Below are 17,109 nucleotides of genomic sequence, written 5' to 3' on the forward strand. Positions count from 1 at the left end.
CAACCTTGATCAGGTTTGACAAGGGGTCAACCCAGGTATCTGCAGTAGAACAACAACTGTTGGAGCGGGATTTAGCATTGGAAGAACTCAAAGACCAGCTGGTAAGAGCTCAAGCGATCATGAAGAGGGGGTTGATCGGAGAAGAAGGGATGTGCAGTTTGTGGTTTGGTGACTTCGTCTACTTGAAACTAAGGCCGTATAGAAGAAAGTCCCTAGCTGCTCGCCCTAATGAGAAGCTGGCTCCTAGGTACTATGGGCCATTTGAAATTGAGCAGAGGGTGGGACCGATGGCTTATAAACTTAAACTACCAGCCCACTGCCATGTCCACCCGGTTTTCCATGTGTCCTAGTTGAGAGAGGCCAAGGGTGAGGTGGGAGCAAGGGTGCAAATTCCCCTCCAGCTGCAGGCTGACTTAGAAATGAAGGTTGAACCAGAGGCGGTGCTGGGAGTTCGACCTAGAAAGGGTTCTAACTTACGCGGGCTGGATATCTTGATCCAGTGGAAAGGCTTACCACCGTTAGAGGCAACTTGGGAGCCCTACAACATGATTTAGCAACAGTTTCCATCTTTTCACCTTGAGGACAAGGTGAAAGTCCGGGAGGGGAGTAATGATAGGCCGCCGGTGCACCGAACCTATCAAAGACGCAGCAAGCAGCCGAAGGCATGAAGATGGGAGTAGGGGGGGTCCGCACATGTAGGTGTAACAACCAGCATGTGCGCATGGGAGGGGTAGAAATGTAATCCACATGGCTGAGGGAATAATCAGCATGTGAATGGGGAATTCAGTTAGAGTAGTGGCGCGGAGAGGTATAAGTAGGAGGGGAAGAGGGAGAGTGTGGTAGCTGAATTTTGATAGAGAATTGGGAGAGTTAGGGCCTCTCAAATGCCCTGTTTCATTGTTGTTTTCTGTTGAAAGGAATTGGGAACTATTGATATTGGTATCAAGAACTACACTGGAAAATTAAGTAAATGAAAAGGAAAATGGACTTTCGAGAGGTCCACACTCATAGTTGTTAAAGGCGTGCCTAGGCGTAAGGCGCCAGTTCAGCGTCTCGCTTGGGCTGAGGCGAGGCAATTTCAGCGAGACCCTTGCCTTACACGATGAGGGGTCGAGGCGAGAGGCGCGCTTAAAAACTTAGGTTTTAATTAAAACTTGGGCAACCCAATTCCTCCCCCTCTTCTCGATTCCAGCATGTATACATTACAACATATTTACATTAAGTAAATGTCCACATTTTCTTTTATTTATATTTTACCTTCCATTTACTTTAATACATAAATGTAAATAAGAAAGTATCAACCATTTGGATTCAATAAAAAAATCTAAAAAATCAAAATCCATAACAATAAGAAAATAGAATTTTGATTTTAGTACAAACTCGGGATTTAGCGATTTTACCACCCTCAAAATACATACCAACTATTTCTTGAAAAATTCATTAAAAATCATTTTAACAACAATGAATATTACCTATCAAAATACCGAGAGATAATTTTTCAAAATGAAAACATTTTCTTGTATGTCTCCTTATAATGCGCTAATCTGCCAAACTTAAAAAAATAGCATTTTTCAAAATGAAAATATTTTCTTAATTGTGGACTTGTAGTGTTTATATGTTTGTTTAGAACTTTGCATGATGATTGGTACTTGTTTGAGTTTGAGACTTTAAATTTGAACTTTGATGATGTTTCTAGTTTAGAATTTACATGATGAATGAATCAACTTTGATGTTGTTAGCTTAGAATTTGAAGATAATGAATCATTAATAATATGCATGTGTTATTATTGATAATTTGATAATTTTTTATGATTTTAAAAGATTTTGAGTTTTTTTTTAAAAGGTGCGCCTTGCTTCACAAAGGCGCACCTTGCCTTGTGCGCCTCGCGCCTCAGGCTCCAGGACCCTTTGCGCCTTGCTGCGCCTCGCGCCTTTCAGAACTATGTCCACACTCTCCCAATATTTCCCTACTCCAAAATACCTTTCTATTCTACTCTCTTTCCTATTTATATGTTGTTCTAGCTATGCTCCTCTAACCGAATCCGTTGTACGCACATGCCACCAGCTTGCTCTCCCCCTATTGCCCTTTAACCGCTTTTGTTGCTTTCTCCCTTTCCCTTATCACTATTCTGCCCCTGCTTATTCTGTCTTTGGTAACGGAATTGTATGGGTCTTCTATCAATGCCTCCCCCCATAAAACTCACCTTGTCCTCAAGGTGGAAATCAGGAAATTGTTGCTGGAGCATGTCATAGGGTTCCCAAGTGGCTTCCAAAGGTGGCAACCCTTTCCACTGAATGAGTGCATCCAAGCCTCTTAGGTTCTTACCCATTCCCGGCCTTACTCCAATAACTGCCTCTGATTCCACTAACATCTCTAGTTCTTCACTGAGCTGGCTAGGTATATCAGTTAGGGCGGTGAGCATATCGTTGGCCTTGCGTAATTGGAAAACATGGAAGATGGGATGAATGTTGCAAGTCGCAGACAAGGACAGCTTGTAAGCGACTTGCCCAACCTTCTTCTCCACAACGAATGGGCCATAAAATCGAGGTGTTAGCTTCTCATTAGGACTTGTAACCTGCGGCGATAGGGTCTGATCTTCAAGTGAACCATGTCTCCCACTTCAAACTGAACATCCCGCCTTTTCCCATCTGCCCTCGCCTTCATTTGAGCTTGAGCCCGCAGCAATTGAGCCTTCAATTCGTCCAACATCTGATCCCTCGCAACCAGCTGCTACTCCACCGCTAACACTGGGGTAGAACCCCCTTCGAACCGCAATAACCCTGGTGGCTCCCGTCCATAAACCACCTGGAAGGGAGTAAGTTTGGAAGTCGTGTGGTAAGAAGTGTTATACCATAACTCTGCCCATGGTAGCCAGCTGAACCTAGCCTTTGGTTTTCTTGACGCAAAGCATTGTAGGTAAGTTTCTAGTGTCTGGTTTAGTACTTCTGTCTGCCCATCTGATTGGGGGTGGTAAGCCGTACTTCTGCATAGCTTCGTGCCCTGGAGGCAAAATAATTCCTCCCAAAAATGGCTCATGAAGACCTTGTCCCTGTCAGACACAATAAATCGAGGCACCCCGTGTAGGCGTATCACCTCCTTTACAAAAATCGCAGCCACACTGCTAGCAGTAAAAGGGTGTTTGAGTCCTATAAAATGTCCATATTTGCTCAATCTATCCACCACAACCAATACCGTGTCCATATTTCCGGATCTAGGCAAGCCTTCAATAAAATCCATAGCTATATCTTCCCATACCTGACCTGGAATAGTGGCTGCAAAAGGCCTCCCAGTGATAAGGCTTGGTTTGTGCTGGTGGCAGATGGCACATTGGTTCACATAGCGATGGATATCCCCCTTCATTCCAACCCAGTATACATTCATTGCTATCCTCTTGTATGTCTTCAAGAACCCTGAATGCCCACCCGAACTCCCATCGTACCCCTCTTAGAGCAAGATAGGAATCAAAGCCAATCCCTTAGGCAAGTATAATCTACCCTTGAATAAGAGCTGATTAATGGCCCATTGATAGTCGGGCTTGGCCGACGGATCTCGCTGTATTTCTTGGATCAATTTATGCAATTCCACATCTGCCTCCACTTCCTTAGCCAGCTGTTCAAGTTGAATAACCTTAGGAACTGTTATTGCAAAAAAACCGGCTAAGTGATTGATCCTAGAGAGGGCATACGCTGCCTTGTTCTCCCACCCGGGCCGATATTGGATGTCAAACTAATAGCCCATCAGTTTCAGCAACCATGTTTGGTGTTCGGGACTCACCAATGTTTGCTCCATGAGAAACTTCAAGCTCCTCTGATCGGTGCTTATGATAAACTTCCGACTTAATAAATAGTGCCTCCATTTTTGGACAGCGAACACTATTGCCATCAACTCCCGCTCATACACCGACTTGTTGCGGCCATTAGGATTAAGTGCATGGCTATAAAAGGCAATGGGGCGATGCTCTTATATGAAAACAACCCCTAAACCTGATCCAGATGCATTCGTTTCCACCTCAAACTGTTTAGTGAAATCTGGTAATGCCAGCACTGGTAAGGAGGTCATAGCTTCCTTCGATTTCTGGAAAGCTTTCTCTGTTGTTTCATCCCAACCGAACCCATTTTTTTGCAGTTTTTCTATGAGAGGCCAAGCCAACTTCCCATAATCTTTCACAAACCGTCTATAGTATCTTGTCATCCCCCAAAACCCCTGTAATTCCTTTATCGACCCCGGCCTTGGCCACTCAAGCATGGCCTTAACTTTGGACTGGTCAGCAGCCACCCCTTTGCGTGAGATGACATGGCCCAAGTTCTCCACTTCTCGCTGTCCAAACTGGCATTTTTTTCTGTTTGCGTAGAGTTGGTTTTTAGCCAACAACTTCAACACCTCCTTCAAATGCTGCTCATGTGCCCCCAAGTCCTTGCTAAATACCAAAATATCATAAAAAAAAAACTAACACGGATTGTCTCAACTAACTTTTGAAGATCTCATTCATGAGGGACAGAAATGTTGCCGGTGCATCTCTTAGTGCCCCTCGTGAGTACAGAATGCCGTCTTCGGCACATCTTCTTCCTCAACTCTAATCTGGTGGTATCCGGCCTTCAAGTCCATCTTTGAAAACACCGTGGCCGCAGTTTATCTAACAACTCATCAATCATTGGAATAGGAAATTTATCCGGCACTGTTACTTTATTCAAGGCTCGGTAATCTACACAAAATCTCCATCCCCCATCCTTCTTTTTTACCAACAAAACAGGGTTGGAAAAGGGACTAATACTAGGTCTAATAATCCCTACAACAAGCATCTCTCGTACTAGCCTCTTAATTTCATTTTTTTGAACATAAGGGTAGCGATAGGGCCTTACGCTTACTAGGGCAGCTCCTGGCTGTAAGTTGATAGCATGTTCTCGTGTCCTTCTTGGTGGCAACCCTTCTGGATCATTAAATACTTCATCGAACTCGACCAACACCAGCTAGATACCGCCTTGTGTGACAGCAGTGAACTCCCCACAATTTGCCGAGAGACACCCTAATTCAAGAAGCACACCCTCCTCGCTGTCCTTTAGTGCTTTCATCATGGCCTTCAGGTGACAAGGGTTTTACTTAAACTTGGATCCCCTAGCAATGTAACCATCATTCCTCCTGCATTGAATCTCATAGTTAGGGACTACCAATCAACTTGTACCTTGCCCAAGGTTGCCAACCATTTCATTCCTAAGATGACATCCAAGCGGCCCAGCGTCCTCGGTTATCTCCAAGTTTTGAAGAGAAAGAAATACCCCCTTACAGATTCCGGCACCCTGCACAGCAATCCCCGTACCCATGATCACTCCGTAGCCTTCCGTCTCTAACCTTGGCAATCCCAATGTTTGTACCAACTCAACTACAATGAAATTATGCGTAGCCCTGCTGTCTATAAGTACCACGACCTCGTGGCCAGCAATCTGCCATTGCACCTTCATGGTTTGGGGTGGGGTAAGCCCCACCACCGAATTCATAAACAATTCTATCACCTCTCCCTTAGCCTCCTGCACCTCCCATTCACCCCCTCCTTTCGTCTCCTCTTCTACCCCTAGCTCTTCCTTCTCTTCGTCATAAATCACCATGACTTGTAACTCATTGTTTTTGCAGCGATGTCTAATAGAATATTTCTCATCACATCTAAAGCACAACCCCTTCTCCCATTTGGCCTTCAAATCTACCTCACTCAGTCTCTTGAAAGGCGGATTACTCCCCTTACCGGCAACCGGATTTCAGTGCAACACAACCGCATTGATTGTTGCTGACTTTAGCGATGCTGGTGGGACAACCGTGTTCATCGATTGGTGGTGGTTTGGAAATGGGTTGAAGTGAGTTGTTCCCCTGTTTTAACCACTTTCGAAGGAGCCTCCTCTGACTACCATGTTTCTTTCCTCAATTTGTTGGGCCACTTCCATGAGCTGATCCAATCCATTCGGCCTTAGCATTCTCAGTTCCGCTTTGATTTCCGGCTTCAACCCATTGATGAATTGGCCCTCCAACAAGGCCTTCAGCATGCCTTCGAGAGGTGAAGCCAATGTCTCGAAGCAAAGGCGGTACTCTTTAACTGATCCCCACTACCTAAGGGCAAGGAATCTCTCCTCCAGGGTCCCCTCATGCGTGGACCTAAATCGGCTTCTTAGCATCACTTCTAGTTCTTCCCAACTCCGTACCCGCCTCTGCCTTTGTTCCCATTGAAACCATGCGAGCGCTGGCCCATTAAAACAGAGGGTTGCGGATTCCAACTTCTCCAGCTCCGTCAATTGATTGACGATGAAATACCTTTTAGCCCTGAAAATCCAACCATTTGGATCCTCTCCCTCGAAGATCGGCATTTCTAGGCACCTCCCCTTGTAATCGGACCTTCCTACCCCGTCGACTCCATCATCCCCATTGCCTCTGCCCATTCTCACTTCCGGCGTTCCCTCCATGAACGAAAAGGAACCCTACAGTAGCTCTGTCCCCTCCCGCTCCCCTTTTCTCCCTCGCTCCTGTTCATCCCAATGTGCCATCAGGAGAGCGAACTAATCCATCATCGTGGCCATATTTTTATCGATTCCACTCACCTTCTGCACTTCCGACTTCAGTGAGTCAAGCCCACTATACAACCCATCTATCTGCCCTTCCAAGTCTCCTGCTCGATCACTAAGGTTCACCATGGGAATCGATTTTGTTGCTCTGATACCAAATGATAGATTATTGAAGATAATCTATCTTGGTTTACTGAAAAATGGAGAGAATTACACTGGAAAATTAATTAAATGAAAAGGAAAATGGACTTTCAAGAGGTCCACACTCTCCCAATATCTCCCTACTCCAAAATACCTTTCTATTCTACTATATTTCCTATTTATATGTTGTTCTAGCTATTCTCCTTTAACCGAATCCGTTGTATGCACATGCCACCGGCTTGCTCTCCCCCTATTGCCCTTTAACCGCTTTTGTTGCTTTCTCCCTTTCCCTTATCACTATTCTTCCCCTGCTTATTCCGTCTTTGGTAATGGAATTGTATGGGTCTTATGGGTCTTCTATCAATTTGATTGACAGTAATTGATTGTTGGCGATTGATATTGGTTTCCTAAACCAATGATATATTTTCCAGAAGATAGATTGTTGTATATTTGTTGTATCCTAAGTTTCCTAATCAGTTTTGGAAACTTCCCTATTTCTGTTTTTTTTTTTTTGTTTCTTAAAAACTTCCTAATTTGGTAGGAAGTCTTGTGTATATTTTTATCTAACCCTTCATGGGAAAATAAGATTGATAGCCATTCTTCACGTCTTTCTTGACAAATTCTTCCCATTTAACCAGTAGGCAGCTTGAACATTCTGTAACTCGCCACTGGATATAGTCCCTCCATTGGTATTGCTTGTAGCAAAAGCCTCGCTAGAACTTCCAGACTCTAGGGTTTCAGGCATGACTCAAGTTGAATGAAGGAGATTAGATCAATAGAAGACAAATTAGGGCACGATTCTTGGTTTCAAATGCTAGGAGATTGAAGCTGGCTCTGATACCATGTCAAAAGGATGAAAACATAATCTCCAATCTCAATCCATTAAGGCTAAAGCAATAGCCGATATATACACATACACGCCTATCATAATCGGCAACATTCCTAAGTCTAATTAGGAATTTTCCTAATTAGATAATTTCTAGATTACATTAGGAAATATATACAAAATGAAAAGAATATACAATTGAATATTAACAAAGCAATCAAGCAAATAAGGAAAGAGCACCTAAGGAAATCAATCACATTGATTGTGTATAATATCAGTGTGCACTAAATAAGGAAAGAAGAACAAATAGGAAAGAAGTAGCCGTTCGCCAACAAGGTGAAAGACTTAGGATCAATTATCAACCCTTTAGTGCTCAGGTAGGGGTCGGTCCAACCGACCTAATTGCCCTCCCCACAATGCCTAAGTTCTCCCTTGTAAGGGTCCTTGAGCTACCTTGGAGGCCTTGGATGGTTCCTTTGATTATCCAAGGTTATCCCCAAATTTTCATAAGGGTTTAGGGTGGTCCCCAATCCTATAATTGTTTGAAGTTTTTCCCATGATACCTTAATGGCTCGGGATGATCCCAGGTACATTCATGAACAAGCAAAAAGGTGCTCGAAGAAATTTTATTAGAGTTGAAGAAAATAGTACATTGGGAGGGTGTGGTCCCTTTCTCCATTATTAATAAATTTTTTGAAGGTTTTGGATGTTCCAAGTATGCTTGATAGGTTTCCCCCTCGTATCTTCTAGGCAATATGCCCCCGGGCTAATAGCTCCCATAACTTGGTAAGGTGCTTCCCAATTGAAGGTGAGTTTATTGGAGTCCTGAGGTTGGTTAATGCTAGCCCGGTGGAGGATTGGATCTCTAGGTAGGAAACTTCTCATTCGCTCCCAGCAATTGTAGTAGTAAGCAATTAATTGGTTGTAAATGGTTTGTCTAATCCTTACTCAGTCTTGCAATTCATCTTGTAAGTTCAGATTATACCATAATGTTTGCTCATTGGTGTCAGGATTGAAGTGCTCTACCTAGTAAGTGACCACTCCTATCTCTATTGGAACAAGGGCTTCTAAGCCATAGCATAAGATGAAGGGGTTTCCCTGGTTATTATCTATAGTGTAGTTCAATAGGATCATAGGATACTGGGCAATTCCTCTACCCGTTTCTACTTTGGCACAAAGCCTTTAGAAGAAGGTCCTACTGGTCAACTCAATTGGCTATTGGCTTGGGGATGAGCCATCGAGGTAAAGTGTTGCTTGATTCCCAACTCTTTGCACCACTCCTGGTCTAGTAATCCTCAAATTGTGTTCCAATGTGTTACAAGAACTTGAGGTATCCCAAATTGGCAAATGATGCACTTCCATAAGAATTGCTTTACCCTTCGAGTTGTTATGGTAGTTATGGGCTTCGCCTCTACCCATTTGGTGAAGTAAATTGATGGTTGCTATTAGGTACTTGTTTTTCCCTGCTACTGGGGGAAAAGGTCTGAGGATATCCGTCCCCCACTAGACAAAGGGGTAGTGTGGAGCCAAAGTGAGTGAGTGCAACAACTAGGACGTACACCAAATTTGAAGTTTTTTGGCATAGTTAAAAAGTTCATACCAACTATTCGATGTCATCAATCATTGTCGGCCAATAGTACTCTTGCCGAAGTGCCTTTTGGGATAGTGTTTGAGCTCTAATAGGACTTCCGCATATCCCTTTGTGGATTTCCCTCAAAACATAGTCCACTCAATTGGTCAGATGCACTTTAAGAGCGGTTGTGTGAATAACTTCTTTTAGAGCTTAGTCTTGATAAGGATGAACTTTGGGGCCTAGCACTTTAGTCTCCAGGCTTCTTGCTCGTTCATTGGGAATTGTTTGTTGGTCAAATATGCGATTATTCTATTTGTTGAAGAAATAAAAACAGAGGACTGGGCCGGGCCTTGAAGATTCATTAATAATCATCCATTATCATCTTCCTATTTATTTTGTTTTATTTATTGCTTTGTATTATCTTGTGTTATTTCTTAAATTTATCTTTTAGTGTTGTAATCTAAATAATAGGAATGTAATCTACTCCTAAATCTTAGGAGAATTCTTAGAAAACTACTTGTATAAATATTTATGATTCGCATCAATAAAATGTGTGGGAATACCGCTTCCTTTTCTCCCTTTCTACATGGTATCAGAGTCTCATTAATAGGTTGATACAGTAAACCCTAGTGTCTTCATTGCACAGCCACTTCGTTCTTCCAAAGAGCCTTCATTGCGCTGTTCAAGTTGGAACTCCTCTGTCCGGCCATCACCTTGCAGCACCACCACCACCATTAGGTTCATCGTCTCCAGATTGGCCAACCCTAGAAAAATCACCGGCAACCGGAACGCCACGCGCCGACCGACATGCCGCAGTTCAAGCTCGCTTCGACCCAACGCACCGATGTGTGAAGGCGCGTCCCGCCAGCCGTTCGCTTCTAGCTCCTCCAAATTTATCCTCTGACGTCTTTTAAGCCCATCCTTGGTGTTGAAATCCTTCGTGGTCAGGCCTTCCAGTAGTGTTCGTGTTCGTATCTTTATGTTCAACTGTCTGTTTCCCTCGTCCATCATGTCAGACATTTCAACAACAACAAATCCAACTCCAACAGTCACCACCAGAGACATCCTTTCATTGGATCAGCCCCTTATTGCTGGAGAGTTACCAGGCATTCATCCATCCTATCGGTTAGATGGTAGGAACTTCCTCCAATGGTCTCAGCTGGTCAAAACACTTCTTAAAGGGCGAGGAAAAAGCAGCCACCTGTCAGCAAACCCTCCAACAGCTAACGATCTTAGCTTCAATACATGGGATGTAGAAGATTCTCGCATCATGTCATGGTTGTGGAGTTCGATGCAGTCGGAGATCAGCAAGAACTTCATGTTCCTTAATACTACTCGTGAAGTTTGAGAGACCGTACAGCAGACCTACTCGCAAGTCAGGGATGCATCAGTGATCTTTGATGTTAAAACAAAGATCAATGGAACCAAACAAGGCCATGCAACTGTCACCGAATACTACAATCTGATGAGAGGTCTTTGATTAGAGCTTGATTGTTGACTCAGTTAGCTCAAGATGCTGAATTAGTCAAATAGTTAGGATTAGTTGCTGATCTTCAGGAAGTTAGCAAGCATAATGTTAGGAAGTTAGTTTGGCTGATATCAAGCCTATTTTCTAGCATTTTAGTTAACAGCTTTCCGTATAAATAAGTTATATCTATGTTCAAATAAAATATCAGCTTCCATCCAAACATTCTTACGTAGAGTTACACCCACAAAATTGGTATCAGAGCTTCATTGTCCTACGGGAGCTGTGCAAGTTAAACACCAAATACACCACCCAACACAAAATACCAAAAACCAGAATCTATAATCAAGTCCGGATGGAGTCTAAAACACCTTTTACAGCTATTGCACCACCAGTTTTTGATGGTACGAATTACCAGATGTGGGCTGTCAAGATGGAAGACTATCTTGAAGCCAATGATCTATGGGAAGCTGTGGAAGTAGACTATGCAATACCTGCACTGCCAGAAAATCCAACTCTGGCACAGCTGAAGAATCATAAAGAAAAGAAGCTGAGGAAATCTAAAGCCAGGTCAGTCCTGTTCACAGCTGTTTCTACCGTCATTTTTAACAGAATAATGACATTGAAGACAGCAAAAGCAATATGGGATTTCCTAAAAGAAGAGTATGAAGGAAGTGAGAAGATTAAGGGCATGCAAGTCCTGAATCTAGTTCGAGAATTCGAGATGCAGAGGATGAAGGAGATAGAAACCATTAAGGATAATGCAGACAAGCTAGTTGGTATTGCCAACAAGGTTAGACTCCTTAGTACTGATACTGACTTTCTTGATTCAAGAATTGTTCAAAAAATTCTTGTAACACTTCCTGAAAAATTTGAGGCTACTATAACTTCTCTGGAAAACTCAAAGGATCTGTCAAGCATCAAATTGGCAGAATTATTAAGTGCACTTCAAGCTCAGGAACAAAGAAGATTCATGAGGCAAGAAGGCATTGTTGAAGGCGCTTTGCTGGTCAAAACTCACAACGGTCATGGAGATAAAAACAAGAAGAACAAGAACCATAACAAGGGAGGAAAATCTTTTGGCTTCAACAACAAAAGTGGCAGCAGCAAAACACCTGCAGATTTTCCTCCATGTTCTTATTGCAAAAAGACCAATCATTCACAGAACAAATGTTGGTGGAGACCAGATGCAAACTGCAACAAATGTGGTCAGTCAGGACATTTAGAGAAGGTTTGTAAGCAGAAGCAGAGGGAGGCAAAGGTTGCCATTGAACAGCCTGAGGAAGAGCAGTTGTTTGTAGTATCATGCTTTGCTATTTCAAGCTCCACAGAAAGCTGGCTGATAGACAGTGCATGAACCAATCATATGACCTATGATCAAGGTCTGTTCAAAGATCTTGACACAACCTACATCTCCAAGGTCAGAATTGGCAATGGAACATGTATTTCTGTCAAAGGCAAAGGGACAGTTGCAATTGAAGGGTACTCAGGTTTGATACTCATCTCTGATGTCCTGTTTGTTCCTGAAATTGATCAAAATCTCTTAAGTGTTGGTCAGTTGATGGAGAAAGGTTACAAGCTTTCATTTGAAGACAAAGCCTGCATGATCAGAGATGTAATAGGCAAAGAACTATTCAAGATTCGGATGAGAGGCAGAAGTTTTGCTTTGAATTTTGAAGAAGAGCAGGCTGCAATGCACAAAGAAGAAAGTGGCTCGATGCTTTGGCATAAGAGATTGGGGCATTTCCATTCTAAAGCCCTGATCTACATGAAGAAAAACAAGCTTGCAGATGGGCTGCCTGATATTGAAGAAGATTTACCAGCATGTGTTGCCTGCCAATATGGCGAGCAAACAAGGCTGCCCTTCCACAAGAACAAAGCATGGAGAGCAACACACAAGCTGCAATTGGTGCACACAGATGTGGGAGGACCTCAGAGAACACCATCCTTGAATGGCAGTAAGTACTATATTGCATTAATTGATGATCATACAAGAATGTGATGGATTTATTTTATGCAATACAAATATGAGGTTATTGTTATCTTCTGCAAGTTTAAAGCTTGGGTAGAAACTCAAAGTGGAAGGAAAATGCAGATGTTAAGATCTGATAATGGAACTGAATACACATCTCAAATGTTTAACAAGTTCTGTGAAGATGCAGGGATTGAACATCAATTGACAGCACCTTACACTCCACAACAAAATGGAGTTGTGGAGCGGAAAAACAGAACAATAATGGAGATGGCTCGATGTTTGTTACATGACAAGGGTCTACCTAAGATGTTTTGGGCCGAGGCAGCAAGTACGACTGTGTTTCTACTGAATAGACTGCCATCAAAGGCTCTTCCTGGAAAAACACCATTTGAAGCATGGTATGGATTCAAACCAAAGCTGCAGAACTTTAAAATATTTGGTTGCTTGTGTTTTTCTTAGATCCCTCAGATTAAGAGAGATAAGCTGGATAAAAAGGATGAACCAGGAATCTTTATGGGCTACAACTCAACATCAAAGGCTTATAGGATTTACTTACCACAAAGAAATAAAGTTATTGTAAGTAGGGATGTGAAGTTCTTTAAGTCAGATAAGTGGAACTGGGAAAGCAAAGAGCAACTTGAGTCTTAGGAGGAGAATGAAGATATAGATGATTATCCTGTCAGAAGAACCAGATCACTTTCTGACATCTATGCAAGGTGCAATGTAGCCTTGATGGAGCCTTCAGGATATGAAGAAGCTGCAGCAGACCAGAAGTGGATACATGCCATGGAGGAGGAGCTCAACATGATTGAAAAAAATCAAGACATGGGAGCTGGTGGACAAACCAGAAAATAAGAAGCCTATAGGAGTCAAGTGGGTTTACAGAACCTAACTCAATCCAGATGGATCTGTAAACAAGTATAAGGCAAGGCTGGTTGTTAAGGGGTATGCTCAAATTTTTGGAGTTGATTTCTCTAAAACATTTGCTCCTGTTGCTAGGTTGGATACTAAAAGGCTGCTTCTGGCGCTTGCTACACACAAGGGCTGGATTGTCTACCAAATGGATGTCAAGTCAGCCTTTTTAAATGGATTCTTGGAGGAGGAAATTTATATAGAGCAACCAGAAGGTTTTTTGGTTCAAGGGCAAGAAGACAAGGTGTATCGACTAAGAAAAGCCTTGTATGGTTTAAAACAGGCTCCAAGATCATGGTACAGCAGAATGGATGCACATCTGATGAACTTAGGCTTTGAAAAAAGTCTAAGTAAATTCACTTTATATGTTAAGAAGACTCATCAGGATATTTTAGTTGTGTCTCTCTATGTTGATGATTTACTTGTCACAGGGAGTAGTAAGCAACTGATTGACAGGTTTAAAGAAGAAATGAAGAGAGCTTTCAAGATGACAGATCTTGGAAGAATGTCCTTTTTCCTTGGGATGCAAGTACAGCAGAACCAGAATGAAATCTTTGTGACTCAATCAAAGTATGCAAAGGAAATTCTCAAAAAATTCAAAATGGAGGACTGCAAGCCAACCAGTACCCCAATGAATCAAAAAGAGAAGTTCAACAAAGAAGATGGAGCTGGAAAAGTTGATGAAGGGCTGTACAGAAGCTTAATTGGCTGCCTAATGTATCTCACTGCTACAAGACCAGATATTGTGTATGCTGTAAGTCTTCTATCAAGATACATGCATTGTGCAAGTGAGATTCATTTTCAAGCAGCAAAAAGAATACTCGGATATGTCAAAGGCACAGTTGATTTTGGAATAAGATTTCAGCATGTGGATAAATTCAGTCTTCAAGGCTATTCAGATAGCGACTGGGCTGGATGTGCTGATGATATGAAGAGTACTTCAGGCTATTGCTTTAGCTTTGGATCTGGGATTTTTTCATGGTGTTCAAAGAAACAAGCAATCATAGCTCAATCCACAGCTGAGGCAGAGTATGTAGCTGCTGTTTTAGCAGCAAATCAGGCCCTTTGGCTTGGAAAACTCATGACTGATTTGCAGATGGAGCAGAAGAAAAGTACAACTATCTTTGTGGACAATCAAGCTGCAATCTCTATCGCCAGCAACCCGGTGTTTCATGGCAGAACAAAACACTTCAAGATAAAGCTTTACTTTCTAAGGGAGGTACAGAAACAAGGAGAGGTGCAGCTGGTTTATTGCAAAACTGAGGATCAAAGTGCTGATGTTCTAACAAAAGCACTTCCTACAACAAGATTTGAGTTTCTTCGAAAGAAACTTGGTGTATGCAGCATTAGAGTTAAGGAGGAGACTGTTGACTCAGTTAACTCAAGATGCTGAATTAGTCAAACAGTTAGGATTAGTTGCTGATCTTCAGGAAGTTAGCAAGCATAATGTTAGGACGTTAGTTTGGCTGATATCAAGCCTATTTTCTAGCATTTTAGTTAACAGCTTTCTGTATAAATAAGTTATATCTATGTTCAAATAAAATATCAGCTTTCATCCAAACATTCTTACGTAGAGTTACACCCACATTGATCAATATCAAGCCATTAAGATGGTATGCCAAGAGGACACTGCCACTCTCAATAGAATCCTTGAACGAGACCGGATAGTAGAGTTCCTAGCAGTCCTAAATCCCGAGTTTGATCAGGTTCAAGTACAAGTCCTTGGTAAGGATAAGTTATCCAATTTAAATGAAGTTTTTGCTATTGTTAGGAGTGAAGAGAATAGAAGATCTGTCATGCTTTCTGTCCATAGCACAGAAGGATCGGCCTTGGTTAGCAAGCAAGATGGAGGTGGCAACAAATTTGGAAAAACAGCATACCAGGCTCCTAGAAGGTCGGATTATAGGCCTGGGGTTTAGAACCGAACCTCCAACCGTGATGGACAATGGTGCACATTTTGTAAGAAGGTAAGGCACACTAGAGAAACCTGTTTTAAGCTACATGGAAAGGAGGTCGTGTTAAGCAGAATAGGAGGATTCAAGAACATGGGACAGCATCAAGGCTATTTATCTAACAAAGATCCAGAAGAGGAGGCAGCAAAGAAAGATATTTCCGAAATGGAAGAATCTACACAACTGAATCCAGAGGAATTAGGAAAACTAAAAGCTTTCCTTCGGACGTTCCAAGATGGAGCCTCATGCTCCTTGGTGCAGCAAGGTAACATTTCCTTTGAGTCTTTCATTGCTTCTAAAACTGATAAGAATAGCATATGGATCCTAGATTCGGGAGCTACCGATCACATGACCCCTAACATTCAGTTTTTTGAAACATATGAAGCTCTTGAACCCACTAAACAAATCACAATTGCCAATGGTACTACTATCCCTATAGTAGGAAAAGGCAAAGTATCATCAATTTTTTGGCTGCCACTTAACCAAGTTCTTCATGTCCCAAGCCTAACAACAAGTTTGATCTCTATTACCAAACTAACCAATGATTTAAATTGATTTGCTGTTTTCTCACCACACGTGTAAGTTTTAGTACAAGGGCACGGGGAAGACGATTGGTGTGGCTAGGGTTCACAATGGGCTCTACATCTTGGATGGGAAGGGTGAAGGCTCTATAAGGAAGCAACATAGTTTGGCCTATTCCTCCTCTAAGTCTACCTCTAACCTTTCTGCTATATGGCTTCATCATTTTAAATTAGGACATCCCTCATTTGTTGTGTTAAAACAAATGTTTTCGTCTTTATTCAATTCCTTAGATCCTAGCAATTTTCAATGTGATGAATGTATTATTGCAAAACATCATCGAGTTTCTTATTCTATTAGCAATAAATTGGCTTCTATGCCATTCCATTTGGTTCATTCTGATGTTTGGGGGCCATCCAAAATACCTAATTATTCTGGGCAAAGTGGTTCATTACATTTATTGATGATTGCACACGCATGCGTTGGGTGTTTCTTCTAAAAGAAAAGGCTGCCATAGGATCAATGTTACCCTCATTTTGTAAAATGATCCGTACCCAATTTGGCACTCCTATCAAACGATTTTGCACTGACAATGCCCGGGATTATTTTAACACCCACTTGCATAACTATTTTCAAAAGGAAGGCATTGTCCATGAGTCATCTTGTGTTGATACTCCCCAACAAAATGGGGTGGCAGAGAGAAAGATGAGGCATCTTCTCAATATCACACGAAGCATCCTTCATCATCATCATGTGCTCAAATATTTCTGGGGGGGAGCAGTTTTGACAGCCACATATGTCATCAATAGGGTGCCTTATAGGGTTATTAATGGCCTCAATCCTTTCCAAAAGTTAATAACCTTTTTTCTTGAAATAAATCACCATACACTATTGCCCCTAAAGGTGTTTGGGTGTGCTTGCTTTGTCCACATCCTTAAAATTCACAGGGATAAATTGGACCCTAGAGCTCTTAAATGTGTGTTTCTTGGGTATTCTCCTACTCAAAAGGGGTATAAGTGTTATCATCCTGAATCTCGAAAATTATATGTCTCTAAGGATGTCACATTTAATGAATCCCAACCTTTCTTTGTGAACAGATTTTGTTCTAAGGGTATAACACACTCGAGAACTTCAACTAAGTTTGTAGAACTCAAACTTGTTAATTGATTCAATGAATAGACATCTATTTATACAAGTTCTAAG

At 42.0% G+C, this 17,109-nt stretch overlaps 1 protein-coding gene across 2 annotated transcripts in view; it reads right to left on the reverse strand.

Moving 5' to 3' along the window:
- LOC127813846 (uncharacterized) overlaps nucleotides 1-17,109 on the reverse strand; it is a 75,202-nt gene that overhangs the window by 13,327 nt on the left and 44,766 nt on the right. The gene's annotated exons all lie outside the window — the stretch shown is intronic.

This window comes from Diospyros lotus, chromosome 12 (assembly GCF_014633365.1).
Source record: "Diospyros lotus cultivar Yz01 chromosome 12, ASM1463336v1, whole genome shotgun sequence".
Classification (NCBI taxonomy): Eukaryota; Viridiplantae; Streptophyta; class Magnoliopsida; order Ericales; family Ebenaceae; genus Diospyros; species Diospyros lotus.